The sequence below is a fragment of the Chiloscyllium punctatum genome, chromosome 3, assembly GCF_047496795.1.
Source record: "Chiloscyllium punctatum isolate Juve2018m chromosome 3, sChiPun1.3, whole genome shotgun sequence".
In the NCBI taxonomy this organism is placed as follows: Eukaryota; Metazoa; Chordata; class Chondrichthyes; order Orectolobiformes; family Hemiscylliidae; genus Chiloscyllium; species Chiloscyllium punctatum.
This window is the reverse complement of record NC_092741.1, coordinates 27,564,631-27,580,278: the sequence shown is the minus strand read 5'-3', so window position 1 is coordinate 27,580,278 and position 15,648 is coordinate 27,564,631. Positions and strand designations below refer to the sequence as shown.

Here is a 15,648-nt window from a genome sequence, read left to right as displayed (position 1 = left end):
CCAGCTCAGTATCATCAGCAAATTTGCTAATGTTATTGCTAATAGCATCTTCTATATCATGAACATATATTGTAAAAAGCTGCGGTCCCAGTACTGATCCCTGCGGTACCCCACTGGTCACTGCCTGCCATTCCGAAATGGAGGCGTGGAGGAGTGTGGAAGGATGAGAGAATGCAGGCTGCAGCCCTATGAAGCAGGGGGAGGTCTTGCAGTTGGCCTGTGTGGGGATGTGGGAGACGACAGGAGCCTGGTGGGCAAGGGCTAGCTGGATGGAGGGAGTGAGGGAAGCACGCACGGAGGAGGAAGAGCAAAGAGAAAAGAGAGAGAAAAAAAACAAAGGGGATCAAGAGAAAGAGCAGCAAAGAAAATGTGGCTGGCCAGCACGCCTTGAAGTGGGGAGAAAAGGCAGGGGCCAGCGCCTACGGCCATACTAGTCTGAGAACGCCCGATGTCGTCTGATCTCAGAAGCTAAGCAGACTCAGGCCTGGTTAGTACTTGGATGGGAGACCGCCTGGGAATACCAGGTGCAGTAGGCTTTTTCCGCCAGCAGGGGCTGCTCAAGTCACCCCTCTGCACTCGTGTTGGGCCACGCACGCAATGCAGCGACAGGTTATTTTTGCTGCCGCTGTGCCTGGCATCAGTCTCCTGCAGGCAGGAGACAGGGAGGGGAGGAGAGCGGAGCGCTGCCAAAATCAGCAAGAAAGAGGGAAAGAAAGGGATTGGGGCTGCACGCTGTCTGCGGCTGGCAGTCAGGAAAGGAGGACAATAGACAATAGGTGCAGGAGTTGGCCATTCTGCCCTTGGAGCCTGCACCACCATTCAATATGATCATGGCTGATCATCCTTAATCAGTATCGTGTTCCTGCCTTATCTCCATAAGCCTTGATTCCACTATCCTTGAGAGCTCTGTCCAACTCTTTCTTCAATGAATCCAGAGACTGGGCCTCCACTGCCCTCTGGGGCAGAGCATTCCACACAGCCACCACTCTCTGGGTGAAGACGTTTCTCCTCATCTCTGTCCTAAACGGTCTACCCCGTATTTTTAAGCTGTGTCCTCTGTTTCGGCACTCACGTTTCCTGCCGCCAGAGTGTCCAATCCTTTGATAATCTTATATGTCTCAACCAGATCCCCTCTCAGTCTTCTAAACTCAAGGGTACACAAGCCCAGTCGCTCCAGTCTTTCAGTGTAAGGTAATCCCGCCATTCCAGGAATTGACCTCGTCAACCTACGCTGCACTCCCTCAATAGCCAGAATGTCTCTCCTCAAATTTGGAGACCAGAACTGCACACAGTACTCCAGGTGTGGTCTCACCAGGGCCCTGTACACCTGCAGAAGAACCTCTTTGCTTCTGTACTCGATCCCTCTTGTTATGAAGGCCAGCATGCTATTAGCCTTCTTCACTACCTGCTGTACCTGCATGCTTACCTTCATTGAGTGGTGTACAAGAACCCCCAGATCTCTCGGTACTGTCCCTTGACCGAAATTGATTCCATTTAGGTAGTAATCTGCCTTCGTGTTCTTGCCACCAAAGTGGATAAGCATCCATTTATCCACATTAAAGTGCATCTGCCATGCATCTGACCACTCACCTAACTTGTCCAGGTCACCCGGTAATCTCCTAACATCCTCATCACATTTCACCCTGCCACCCAGCTCAGTATCATCAGCAAATTTGCTAATGTTATTGCTAATAGCATCTTCTATATCATGAACATATATTGTAAAAAGCTGCGGTCCCAGTACTGATCCCTGCGGTACCCCACTGGTCACTGCCTGCCATTCCGAAATGGAGGCGTGGAGGAGTGTGGAAGGATGAGAGATTGCAGGCTGCAGCCCTATGAAGCAGGGGGAGGTCTTGCAGTTGGCCTGTGTGGGGATGTGGGAGACGACAGGAGCCTGGTGGGCAAGGGCTAGCTGGAGGGAGGGAGGGAGGGAGGGAGGGAGGGAAGCACGCACGGAGGAGAAAGAGCAAAGAGAAAAGAGAGAAAAAAAAAACAAAGGGGATCAAGAGAAAGAGCAGCAAAGAAAATGTGGCTGGCCAGCACGCCTTGAAGTGGGGAGAAAAGGCAGGGGCCAGTGCCTACGGCCATACTAGTCTGAAAATGCCCGATCTCGTCTGATCTCGGAAGCTAAGCAGACTCAGGCCTGGTTAGTACTTGGATGGGAGACCGCCTGGGAATACCAGGTGCAGTAGGCTTTTTCCGCCAGCAGGGGCTGCTCAAGTCACCCCTCTGCACTCGTGTTGGGCCACGCACGCAATGCAGCGACAGGTTATTTTTGCTGCCGCTGTGCCTGGCATCAGTCTCCTGCAGGCAGGAGACAGGGAGGGGAGGAGAGCGGAGCGCTGCCAAAATCAGCAAGAAAGAGGGAAAGAAAGGGATTGGGGCTGCACGCTGTCTGCGGCTGGCAGTCAGGAAAGGAGGACAATAGACAATAGGTGCAGGAGTTGGCCATTCTGCCCTTGGAGCCTGCACCACCATTCAATATGATCATGGCTGATCATCCTTAATCAGTATCCTGTTCCTGCCTTATCTCCATAAGCCTTGATTCCACTATCCTTGAGAGCTCTGTCCAACTCTTTCTTCAATGAATCCAGAGACTGGGCCTCCACTGCCCTCTGGGGCAGAGCATTCCACACAGCCACCACTCTCTAGGTGAAGACGTTTCTCCTCATCTCTGTCCTAAACGGTCTACCCCGTATTTTTAAGCTGTGTCCTCTGTTTCGGCACTCACGTTTCCTGCCGCCAGAGTGTCCAATCCTTTGATAATCTTATATGTCTCAACCAGATCCCCTCTCAGTCTTCTAAACTCAAGGGTACACAAGCCCAGTCGCTCCAGTCTTTCAGTGTAAGGTAATCCCGCCATTCCAGGAATTGACCTCGTCAACCTACGCTGCACTCCCTCAATAGCCAGAATGTCTCTCCTCAAATTTGGAGACCAGAACTGCACACAGTACTCCAGGTGTGGTCTCACCAGGGCCCTGTACACCTAAAGAAGAACCTCTTTGCTTCTGTACTCGATCCCTCTTGTTATGAAGGCCAGCATGCTATTAGCCTTCTTCACTACCTGCTGTACCTGCATGCTTACCTTCATTGAGTGGTGTACAAGAACCCCCAGATCTCTCGGTACTGTCCCTTGACCGAAATTGATTCCATTTAGGTAGTAATCTGCCTTCGTGTTCTTGCCACCAAAGTGGATAAGCATCCATTTATCCACATTAAAGTGCATCTGCCATGCATCTGACCACTCACCTAACTTGTCCAGGTCACCCGGTAATCTCCTAACATCCTCATCACATTTCACCCTGCCACCCAGCTCAGTATCATCAGCAAATTTGCTAATGTTATTGCTAATAGCATCTTCTATATCATGAACATATATTGTAAAAAGCTGCGGTCCCAGTACTGATCCCTGCGGTACCCCACTGGTCACTGCCTGCCATTCCGAAATGGAGGCGTGGAGGAGTGTGGAAGGATGAGAGAATGCAGGCTGCAGCCCTATGAAGCAGGGGGAGGTCTTGCAGTTGGCCTGTGTGGGGATGTGGGAGACGACAGGAGCCTGGTGGGCAAGGGCTAGCTGGATGGAGGGAGTGAGGGAAGCACGCACGGAGGAGGAAGAGCAAAGAGAAAAGAGAGAGAAAAAAAACAAAGGGGATCAAGAGAAAGAGCAGCAAAGAAAATGTGGCTGGCCAGCACGCCTTGAAGTGGGGAGAAAAGGCAGGGGCCAGCGCCTACGGCCATACTAGTCTGAAAACGCCCGATGTCGTCTGATCTCAGAAGCTAAGCAGACTCAGGCCTGGTTAGTACTTGGATGGGAGACCGCCTGGGAATACCAGGTGCAGTAGGCTTTTTCCGCCAGCAGGGGCTGCTCAAGTCACCCCTCTGCACTCGTGTTGGGCCACGCACGCAATGCAGCGACAGGTTATTTTTGCTGCCGCTGTGCCTGGCATCAGTCTCCTGCAGGCAGGAGACAGGGAGGGGAGGAGAGCGGAGCGCTGCCAAAATCAGCAAGAAAGAGGGAAAGAAAGGGATTGGGGCTGCACGCTGTCTGCGGCTGGCAGTCAGGAAAGGAGGACAATAGACAATAGGTGCAGGAGTTGGCCATTCTGCCCTTGGAGCCTGCACCACCATTCAATATGATCATGGCTGATCATCCTTAATCAGTATCGTGTTCCTGCCTTATCTCCATAAGCCTTGATTCCACTATCCTTGAGAGCTCTGTCCAACTCTTTCTTCAATGAATCCAGAGACTGGGCCTCCACTGCCCTCTGGGGCAGAGCATTCCACACAGCCACCACTCTCTGGGTGAAGACGTTTCTCCTCATCTCTGTCCTAAACGGTCTACCCCGTATTTTTAAGCTGTGTCCTCTGTTTCGGCACTCACGTTTCCTGCCGCCAGAGTGTCCAATCCTTTGATAATCTTATATGTCTCAACCAGATCCCCTCTCAGTCTTCTAAACTCAAGGGTACACAAGCCCAGTCGCTCCAGTCTTTCAGTGTAAGGTAATCCCGCCATTCCAGGAATTGACCTCGTCAACCTACGCTGCACTCCCTCAATAGCCAGAATGTCTCTCCTCAAATTTGGAGACCAGAACTGCACACAGTACTCCAGGTGTGGTCTCACCAGGGCCCTGTACACCTGCAGAAGAACCTCTTTGCTTCTGTACTCGATCCCTCTTGTTATGAAGGCCAGCATGCTATTAGCCTTCTTCACTACCTGCTGTACCTGCATGCTTACCTTCATTGAGTGGTGTACAAGAACCCCCAGATCTCTCGGTACTGTCCCTTGACCGAAATTGATTCCATTTAGGTAGTAATCTGCCTTCGTGTTCTTGCCACCAAAGTGGATAAGCATCCATTTATCCACATTAAAGTGCATCTGCCATGCATCTGACCACTCACCTAACTTGTCCAGGTCACCCGGTAATCTCCTAACATCCTCATCACATTTCACCCTGCCACCCAGCTCAGTATCATCAGCAAATTTGCTAATGTTATTGCTAATAGCATCTTCTATATCATGAACATATATTGTAAAAAGCTGCGGTCCCAGTACTGATCCCTGCGGTACCCCACTGGTCACTGCCTGCCATTCCGAAATGGAGGCGTGGAGGAGTGTGGAAGGATGAGAGATTGCAGGCTGCAGCCCTATGAAGCAGGGGGAGGTCTTGCAGTTGGCCTGTGTGGGGATGTGGGAGACGACAGGAGCCTGGTGGGCAAGGGCTAGCTGGAGGGAGGGAGGGAGGGAGGGAGGGAAGCACGCACGGAGGAGGAAGAGCAAAGAGAAAAGAGAGAAAAAAAAAACAAAGGGGATCAAGAGAAAGAGCAGCAAAGAAAATGTGGCTGGCCAGCACGCCTTGAAGTGGGGAGAAAAGGCAGGGGTCAGTGCCTATGGCCATACTAGTCTGAAAACGCCTGATCTCGGAAGCTAAGCAGACTCAGGCCTGGTTAGCACTTGGATGGGAGACTGCCTGGGAATTCCAGGTGCAGTAGGCTTTTTCCGCCAGCAGGGGCTGCTCAAGTCACCCCTCTGCACTCGTGTTGGGCCACGCACGCAATGCAGCGACAGGTTATTTTTGCTGCCGCTGTGCCTGGCATCAGTCTCCTGCAGGCAGGAGACAGGGAGGGGAGGAGAGCGGAGCGCTGCCAAAATCAGCAAGAAAGAGGGAAAGAAAGGGATTGGGGCTGCACGCTGTCTGCGGCTGGCAGTCAGGAAAGGAGGACAATAGACAATAGGTGCAGGAGTTGGCCATTCTGCCCTTGGAGCCTGCACCACCATTCAATATGATCATGGCTGATCATCCTTAATCAGTATCCTGTTCCTGCCTTATCTCCATAAGCCTTGATTCCACTATCCTTGAGAGCTCTGTCCAACTCTTTCTTCAATGAATCCAGAGACTGGGCCTCCACTGCCCTCTGGGGCAGAGCATTCCACACAGCCACCACTCTCTGGGTGAAGACGTTTCTCCTCATCTCTGTCCTAAACGGTCTACCCCGTATTTTTAAGCTGTGTCCTCTGTTTCGGCACTCACGTTTCCTGCCGCCAGAGTGTCCAATCCTTTGATAATCTTATACGTCTCAACCAGATCCCCTCTCAGTCTTCTAAACTCAAGGGTACACAAGCCCAGTCGCTCCAGTCTTTCAGTGTAAGGTAATCCCGCCATTCCAGGAATTGACCTCGTCAACCTACGCTGCACTCCCTCAATAGCCAGAATGTCTCTCCTCAAATTTGGAGACCAGAACTGCACACAGTACTCCAGGTGTGGTCTCACCAGGGCCCTGTACACCTGCAGAAGAACCTCTTTGCTTCTGTACTCGATCCCTCTTGTTATGAAGGCCAGCATGCTATTAGCCTTCTTCACTACCTGCTGTACCTGCATGCTTACCTTCATTGAGTGGTGTACAAGAACCCCCAGATCTCTCGGTACTGTCCCTTGACCGAAATTGATTCCATTTAGGTAGTAATCTGCCTTCGTGTTCTTGCCACCAAAGTGGATAAGCATCCATTTATCCACATTAAAGTGCATCTGCCATGCATCTGACCACTCACCTAACTTGTCCAGGTCACCCGGTAATCTCCTAACATCCTCATCACATTTCACCCTGCCACCCAGCTCAGCATCATCAGCAAATTTGCTAATGTTATTGCTAATAGCATCTTCTATATCATGAACATATATTGTAAAAAGCTGCGGTCCCAGTACTGATCCCTGCGGTACCCCACTGGTCACTGCCTGCCATTCCGAAATGGAGGCGTGGAGGAGTGTGGAAGGATGAGAGAATGCAGGCTGCAGCCCTATGAAGCAGGGGGAGGTCTTGCAGTTGGCCTGTGTGGGGATGTGGGAGACGACAGGAGCCTGGTGGGCAAGGGCTAGCTGGAGGGAGGGAGGGAGGGAGTGAGGGAAGCACGCACGGAGGAGGAAGAGCAAAGAGAAAAGAGAGAAAAAAAAAACAAAGGGGATCAAGAGAAAGAGCAGCAAAGAAAATGTGGCTGGCCAGCACGCCTTGAAGTGGGGAGAAAAGGCAGGGGCCAGTGCCTACGGCCATATTAGTCTGAAAATGCCTGATCTCGGAAGCTAAGCAGACTCAGGCCTGGTTAGTACTTGGATGGGAGACCGCCTGGGAATACCAGGTGCAGTAGGCTTTTTCCGCCAGCAGGGGCTGCTCAAGTCACCCCTCTGCACTCGTGTTGGGCCACGCACGCAATGCAGCGACAGGTTATTTTTGCTGCCGCTGTGCCTGGCATCAGTCTCCTGCAGGCAGGAGACAGGGAGGGGAGGAGAGCGGAGCGCTGCCAAAATCAGCAAGAAAGAGGGAAAGAAAGGGATTGGGGCTGCACGCTGTCTGCGGCTGGCAGTCAGGAAAGGAGGACAATAGACAATAGGTGCAGGAGTTGGCCATTCTGCCCTTGGAGCCTGCACCACCATTCAATATGATCATGGCTGATCATCCTTAATCAGTATCCTGTTCCTGCCTTATCTCCATAAGCCTTGATTCCACTATCCTTGAGAGCTCTGTCCAACTCTTTCTTCAATGAATCCAGAGACTGGGCCTCCACTGCCCTCTGGGGCAGAGCATTCCACACAGCCACCACTCTCTAGGTGAAGACGGTTCTCCTCATCTCTGTCCTAAACGGTCTACCCCGTATTTTTAAGCTGTGTCCTCTGTTTCGGCACTCACGTTTCCTGCCGCCAGAGTGTCCAATCCTTTGATAATCTTATATGTCTCAACCAGATCCCCTCTCAGTCTTCTAAACTCAAGGGTACACAAGCCCAGTCACTCCAGTCTTTCAGTGTAAGGTAATCCCGCCATTCCAAGAATTGACCTCGTCAACCTACGCTGCACTCCCTCAATAGCCAGAATGTCTCTCCTCAAATTTGGAGACCAGAACTGCACACAGTACTCCAGGTGTGGTCTCACCAGGGCCCTGTACACCTGCAGAAGAACCTCTTTGCTTCTGTACTCGATCCCTCTTGTTATGAAGGCCAGCATGCTATTAGCCTTCTTCACTACCTGCTGTACCTGCATGCTTACCTTCATTGAGTGGTGTACAAGAACCCCCAGATCTCTCGGTACTGTCCCTTGACCGAAATTGATTCCATTTAGGTAGTAATCTGCCTTCGTGTTCTTGCCACCAAAGTGGATAAGCATCCATTTATCCACATTAAAGTGCATCTGCCATGCATCTGACCACTCACCTAACTTGTCCAGGTCACCCGGTAATCTCCTAACATCCTCATCACATTTCACCCTGCCACCCAGCTCAGTATCATCAGCAAATTTGCTAATGTTATTGCTAATAGCATCTTCTATATCATGAACATATATTGTAAAAAGCTGCGGTCCCAGTACTGATCCCTGCGGTACCCCACTGGTCACTGCCTGCCATTCCGAAATGGAGGCGTGGAGGAGTGTGGAAGGATGAGAGAATGCAGGCTGCAGCCCTATGAAGCAGGGGGAGGTCTTGCAGTTGGCCTGTGTGGGGATGTGGGAGACGACAGGAGCCTGGTGGGCAAGGGCTAGCTGGATGGAGGGAGTGAGGGAAGCACGCACGGAGGAGGAAGAGCAAAGAGAAAAGAGAGAGAAAAAAAACAAAGGGGATCAAGAGAAAGAGCAGCAAAGAAAATGTGGCTGGCCAGCACGCCTTGAAGTGGGGAGAAAAGGCAGGGGCCAGCGCCTACGGCCATACTAGTCTGAAAACGCCCGATCTCGTCTGATCTCGGAAGCTAAGCAGACTCAGGCCTGGTTAGTACTTGGATGGGAGACCGCCTGGGAATACCAGGTGCAGTAGGCTTTTTCCGCCAGCAGGGGCTGCTCAAGTCACCCCTCTGCACTCGTGTTGGGCCACGCACGCAATGCAGCGACAGGTTATTTTTGCTGCCGCTGTGCCTGGCATCAGTCTCGTGCAGGCAGGAGACAGGGAGGGGAGGAGAGCGGAGCGCTGCCAAAATCAGCAAGAAAGAGGGAAAGAAAGGGATTGGGGCTGCACGCTGTCTGCGGCTGGCAGTCAGGAAAGGAGGACAATAGACAATAGGTGCAGGAGTTGGCCATTCTGCCCTTGGAGCCTGCACCACCATTCAATATGATCATGGCTGATCATCCTTAATCAGTATCCTGTTCCTGCCTTATCTCCATAAGCCTTGATTCCACTATCCTTGAGAGCTCTGTCCAACTCTTTCTTCAATGAATCCAGAGACTGGGCCTCCACTGCCCTCTGGGGCAGAGCATTCCACACAGCCACCACTCTCTGGGTGAAGACGTTTCTCCTCATCTCTGTCCTAAACGGTCTACCCCGTATTTTTAAGCTGTGTCCTCTGTTTCGGCACTCACGTTTCCTGCCGCCAGAGTGTCCAATCCTTTGATAATCTTATATGTCTCAACCAGATCCCCTCTCAGTCTTCTAAACTCAAGGGTACACAAGCCCAGTCGCTCCAGTCTTTCAGTGTAAGGTAATCCCGCCATTCCAGGAATTGACCTCGTCAACCTACGCTGCACTCCCTCAATAGCCAGAATGTCTCTCCTCAAATTTGGAGACCAGAACTGCACACAGTACTCCAGGTGTGGTCTCACCAGGGCCCTGTACACCTAAAGAAGAACCTCTTTGCTTCTGTACTCGATCCCTCTTGTTATGAAGGCCAGCATGCTATTAGCCTTCTTCACTACCTGCTGTACCTGCATGCTTACCTTCATTGAGTGGTGTACAAGAACCCCCAGATCTCTCGGTACTGTCCCTTGACCGAAATTGATTCCATTTAGGTAGTAATCTGCCTTCGTGTTCTTGCCACCAAAGTGGATAAGCATCCATTTATCCACATTAAAGTGCATCTGCCATGCATCTGACCACTCACCTAACTTGTCCAGGTCACCCGGTAATCTCCTAACATCCTCATCACATTTCACCCTGCCACCCAGCTCAGTATCATCAGCAAATTTGCTAATGTTATTGCTAATAGCATCTTCTATATCATGAACATATATTGTAAAAAGCTGCGGTCCCAGTACTGATCCCTGCGGTACCCCACTGGTCACTGCCTGCCATTCCGAAATGGAGGCGTGGAGGAGTGTGGAAGGATGAGAGAATGCAGGCTGCAGCCCTATGAAGCAGGGGGAGGTCTTGCAGTTGGCCTGTGTGGGGATGTGGGAGACGACAGGAGCCTGGTGGGCAAGGGCTAGCTGGAGGGAGGGAGGGAGGGAGGGAAGCACGCACGGAGGAGGAAGAGCAAAGAGAAAAGAGAGAAAAAAAAAACAAAGGGGATCAAGAGAAAGAGCAGCAAAGAAAATGTGGCTGGCCAGCACGCCTTGAAGTGGGGAGAAAAGGCAGGGGCCAGCGCCTGCGGCCATACTAGTCTGAAAACGCCCGATCTCGTCTGATCTCGGAAGCTAAGCAGACTCAGGCCTGGCTAGTACTTGGTTGGGAGACTGCCTGGGAATACCAGGTGCAGTAGGCTTTTTCTGCCAGCAGGGGCTGCTCAAGTCACCCCTCTGCACTCGTGTTGGGCCACGCACGCAATGCAGCGACAGGTTATTTTTGCTGCCGCTGTGCCTGGCATCAGTCTCCTGCAGGCAGGAGACAGGGAGGGGAGGAGAGCGGAGCGCTGCCAAAATCAGCAAGAAAGACGGAAAGAAAGGGATTGGGGCTGCGCGCTGTCTGCGGCTGGCAGTTAGGAAAGGAGGACAATAGACAATAGGTGCAGGAGTTGGCCTCTAACCACCTTCCTATCCTGCAATCGTCTTCTGACCTCTCTGCCCCCACCCCTACTCCGACCTAACACCCTCACCTTTACCCCCTTCCACCTATCGCATTTCCAACGCCCCTCCCCCAAGTCCCTCCTCCCTACCTTTTACCTTAGCCTGCTTGGCACACCTTCCTCATTCCTGAAGTAGGGCTCATGCCCGAAACGTCGATTCTCTTGCTCGTTGGATGCTGCCTGACCTGCTGCGCTTTTCCAGCAACACATTTTCAGCACTCACGTATCCCAACAGGCTCTGCTGCTCCCTGGTGACCTCATGACCTCTCCAACTAACTCCAGGAACTGAAGAAATGGAGTTGAGAGTATGCAGAGAAATTCTTCTGTTTTAAAAGAATCAAAGTCTATTTGTCTGCATTCTCTAGACCCCATTTCTTTCTCCACAGTAAAAACTAATGTATAATATTCATTTATTATCCTTCCCATCTCCTGGGATTCAGCACAAAGGAATATTGCTTGCAATTCTGGTCTCCTCCCCATTGGAAAGATGTTGTGAAACTTGAAAGGGTTCAGAAAAGATTTACAAGGATGTTGCCAGGGTTGGAGGATTTGAGCTATAGGGAGAGGCTGAACAGGCTGGTGCTGTTTTCCCTGGAGTGTTGGAGGCTGAGGGCTGACCTTATAGATGTTTACCAAATTATGACGGGCTTGGATAGGATAAATAGACAAAGTCTTTTCCCTGGGGTCGGGGAGTCCAGAACTAGAGGGCATAGGTTTAGGGTGAGAGGGGAAAGATATAAAAGAAACCTAAGGGGCAACTTTTTCAGCAGAGGGTGGTACGTGAATGGAATGAGCTGGCAGAGGAAGTGGTGGAAGCTGGTACAATTGCAACATTTAAGAGGCATTTGGATGGGTATATGAATAGGAAGGGTTTGGGGGATATGGGCCGGATGCTGGCAGGTGGGACTAGATTGGGTTGCGATATCTGGATTAGTGGTGCTGGAAGAGCACAGCAGTTCAGGCAGCATCCCAGGTTGGGATATCTGGTCAGCATGGACTGGTTGGACCAAAGGGTCTGTTTCCATGCTGTACATCTCTATGACTCTATGATTTATGACAAAGACAACCTCCTTGATCTTTAAGAAGCCCTACCCTCTCTGTAGTTACCCTCTTGCTCTTAATGCATTTGTAGAATCACTTTGGATTATCTTTAACCTTATCTGCCAATGTTATCTCATATCCTCTCTTTGCCTTCCTGATTTCTCTCTTGAGAATGCCCCATGACTCTTTATATTGATTAAGAGATTCAGTTGAACCAAGTTGTCCTTACCTAAAATAAGATTCTCTTTTATTCTTGACGAGAACCTCAATACCTTTATTCGTACATTGTTCCTTCATTTTACCCACCTTACTCTTCACTCTAACAGGAACAAAATATCTCTAAACTTTCATCATCACTTTCTTGAATGCCTGTCACTTGTCAGTCATCCTTTCACCTGTCAACAGTCTATTCCAATCAACTTTTGAAAGTTCTCATCTCTTAGCATTAAAATTTGCCTCACTCCAATTCAAAACTTTAACCTTTATTGAAGGCTTAGCCTTCTCCATAACCATTTTGAAACTAATAGAATTGTGATGGCTCGACCCAAAGTGTTCCCCCACTTTTACTTCAGTTTCCTGCCCAGCCGTATTGCCCAAAAGAAGCTCCAATTTTGCTCCTTCTCTCGTAGGAGCAACTGCATATTTATGAAGAAAATTCTTCACCATCCAGTCCTTTAACACCGTGGTAGCCCCCATCAATATTTGGAAAATTAAAACTCCCCATTATTGCAACCTTATTATGCATACATTTATCTGAGATCTCCCTCTACATTTGTTTTTCAACTTCTCTCTTGATATTGGGGGGCCTACAGCACAATCCCATCAAAGTGATCTTTCCATTTTTATTTTTAATTTCTACCCATATATTTTCGCTTGATGATTTTTCAGAAATATCTTCCCCAGTTCCATGTTATTGATGGTTATGTCTGCAGGAAGTGGGTTTGGTTGTGAATCCTATCAGATCACATGGATCAGTTGTAGCAGCAGTTAGAGGCAATGAGGAATTTACAGGAACTAATGGGTGTGATGTATAGCAGTTGTAGGAAGGGAGAGAAAACCGCAGATACAGTCAGGTAGATGGGTTACCTCCAGGAAAGATAAGAGAGAGAGGCAGGTAGTGCAGGAGTCTCCTGTAGCTTGTCCCATCTCAAATATGTATGCTGTTTTTGAAAAGGTCAGGGGGTGATGGACTCTCAGTAGAATGTAGCATGAACAGCCAGGTTTCTGGTACCGAGACTGGCTCTGATATAATGAGGGGTACGTCAGGTTCCATATGATCGATTGTGATCGGGGACTCTCCAGTCAGAGGCATAGCCAGACATTTCTGTGGCCAAGATAGAGACATCAGTTGCCTCCCTGGTGCCAGGATCAAGGACATCTCAGAGAAGGAGCAGAATATTCTCAAAGGAGAGAGAGAGAGACCAGCAGGGGGTCATTGTACACATTGGAACAAACAACATAGGAAGACAAATAGACGAGATTCTGAGGAGAGAATATAGGAAATTAGGCAGGAATTTAAAACAGAGGGTCTTGAGGGTAGCAATATCTGGATACTCCTGGTGCCACACCCTAGTGAGAGAAGGAATGGCTGAGGAGCTGGTGCACGGGAGAAGGGTTCACATTTTTGGATCATTGTAATTTTTTCTGGGATGGAGGTTACTGTGTAAGAGGGACAGATGCACCTGAATTAGAAGGGGACTAATATATTGGGGGGAGACTTGCGAGAGCTGCTCGGGAGGAGTAAAGTGGGGTCACGTGGGATTGAGGGAGATAGTGAGAAAGCAGATCACTCTGAAACTGGTGCAGTTGAGCAAAGGAGTGAGTCAAACAGACAGGACAGGCAGGAAGGAATAAAACAGAAAATGAGGTAGGACTGATAAAGTGCATTTATTTCAATGCAAGTGGTCTAATGCTGATGACTTAGGACATGGTTAGGAATATGGGACTGGGATCTCAAAGCAATTACAGAGATGTGGCTGAGGGATGGACAGGACTGACAGTTTAATGTTCCAGGATACAAATCCTCTGGGAAGGATAGAAAAGGGGATGGAGACAGCTGGGTAGAGAGAAGGGGGAGTGGCATTTTTGATTAGGGATAATATTACGGATGTACTTTGGGAGGATTTTCCTGGGAGTACGTCCAGGGATGTTACTTGGATGGAAGTGAGAAATAAGAAAGGGATGATCACCTTCGACCCTCCAATAATGAGCGGAAAATTGAGAAACAAATTTCTAAGGAGATCTCAGTTATCTGTAAGAATACTAGAGTGGTAATGGTATGACATTGTAACTTTCCAAACATAGACTAAGACTGCCATAGTGTTAAGGGCTTGGATGGAGAGGAATTTGTTGAATGTGAACAAGAAAATGTTCAGATTCAGTCTGAGAAAGTACCCACTAGAGAAGGAGCAAAACATGGGGAGCTTTTACCCGAAACATCGATTTTCCTGCTCCTCGGATGCTGCCTGACCTGCTGTGCTTTTCCAGCACCACTCTAATCTAGACTCTGGTTTCCAGCATCTGCAGTCCTTGTTTTTACCAAGGAGCAAAACATGACCTACTCTTGGGAAATAAGGCAGGGCAGGTGACTGAGGTGTCAGTAGGGGAACATTTTCATTTGATTTGACTTATTTATTATCACATGTACCTAAGTTCAGTGAAATGCTTTGTTTACGAGCAATACAGACAGATCATGGTAGGCAAGGACATACAGGTCATAGCGTTAAAAAAGAACTTGAATAGAAGCATACAGGTTAAATGACACCGGGCGTACACCAGGCAAGATTAACATTAGCAAGCTCAGCATGATTTGAAGGTAGAGAGTCCATTCATCAGTCTAATAACAGCAGTGCAGATGATGTTTCTGATCCAGTTGGAGCCTGTGTTTAAGCTTCTGTATCTTCTGCCTGATGGAGGAGGTTGTAGGAGAGCATTGCTGGGGTATGATGGGTCTTTGATGATGTTGGAAGCCTTTCCGTGGCAACGAGCCGTGTAAATGGATGGAAGATTGGCTTCCATTTTAGGGCCAGGGACCATAATCCTATCAGTTTTAAAACACTGATGGAAAAGAATAAAGTGGATTTAAAAGAATTGGAGGAAGGCCAATTTTGATGGCATTGAGCAAGTACTTTTAAAAGTTGATTGGAAGCGGATGTTTGCAGGTAAAGTGGCTGGAAAATAGAAATCCTTCACAAATGAGTAAACAAAGGTCCAGAGACAGTATGTTCCTGTTGGGGTGAAGGGCAAGGCTGGTAGGTGCAGGGAATGCTGGATAACTAGAGAAATTGAGGCTCTGGTCAAGAAAAGAAGGAAGCATACGTCAGGTAAAGACAGCAGGGATTGAGTGAATCCCTAGGGGAGTATAAAGGCAGTGGAACTATACACAAGAGGTCAATCAGGAGGGCAAAAAGAGGGTTTGACACAGCAAATAGAGTTAAGGAGAATCCAAAGGGATTCTATAAACACACTTAATGGTAAGGTACTGGGGAGTGTTGGTGAACAAAGAGACCTTGGAGTGCAGGTTCATAATTCCTTGAAAGTGAAGTTGCAGGTCGATAGGATAGTGAAGAAGGTGTTTGCTATGCTTGCTTTTCTTGGTCAGTGCATTGAGAACAGGAGTTGGGAAGTCATGTTATGGCTGTACAGGAAATTGGTTAGGCCACTATTGGAATGTTGCATGCAATTCTGGTCTCCCTGCGATAGGAAGGAAGGTATGAAACTTGAACGGGTTTAGAAAAGATTTACAAGGATGTTGTCAGGGTTGGAGGGTTTGAGCTATTAGGAGAGGCTGACTAGGCTGGGGCAGTTTTCCCTGGAATGTCAGCGGCTGAGGGATGACCTTATAGAGGTTTATAAAATC

At 49.3% G+C, this 15,648-nt stretch overlaps 5 non-coding genes and 2 pseudogenes across 5 annotated transcripts; all 7 read left to right on the top strand.

Moving 5' to 3' along the window:
• Nucleotides 1-417: 417 nt before the first annotated feature.
• LOC140471278 (5S ribosomal RNA) lies at nucleotides 418-536 on the top strand. The gene has a single exon (XR_011956952.1). It is a non-coding gene; the product is annotated as a 5S ribosomal RNA (ribosomal RNA).
• Nucleotides 537-2,079: 1,543 nt separating this feature from the next.
• On the top strand, nucleotides 2,080-2,198 carry LOC140475822 (5S ribosomal RNA). Its single transcript, XR_011960308.1, has one exon. It is a non-coding gene; the product is annotated as a 5S ribosomal RNA (ribosomal RNA).
• Nucleotides 2,199-3,729: 1,531 nt separating this feature from the next.
• Nucleotides 3,730-3,848, top strand: LOC140471172 (5S ribosomal RNA). The gene has a single exon (XR_011956878.1). It is a non-coding gene; the product is annotated as a 5S ribosomal RNA (ribosomal RNA).
• Nucleotides 3,849-5,387: 1,539 nt separating this feature from the next.
• LOC140472770 (5S ribosomal RNA) lies at nucleotides 5,388-5,496 on the top strand (annotated as a pseudogene).
• A 1,539-nt stretch (nucleotides 5,497-7,035) lies between these two features.
• Nucleotides 7,036-7,144, top strand: LOC140472341 (5S ribosomal RNA; annotated as a pseudogene).
• Nucleotides 7,145-8,675: 1,531 nt separating this feature from the next.
• LOC140473851 (5S ribosomal RNA) lies at nucleotides 8,676-8,794 on the top strand. Its single transcript, XR_011958680.1, has one exon. It is a non-coding gene; the product is annotated as a 5S ribosomal RNA (ribosomal RNA).
• Nucleotides 8,795-10,329: 1,535 nt separating this feature from the next.
• LOC140470047 (5S ribosomal RNA) lies at nucleotides 10,330-10,448 on the top strand. The gene has a single exon (XR_011956320.1). It is a non-coding gene; the product is annotated as a 5S ribosomal RNA (ribosomal RNA).
• Nucleotides 10,449-15,648: the final 5,200 nt, after the last annotated feature.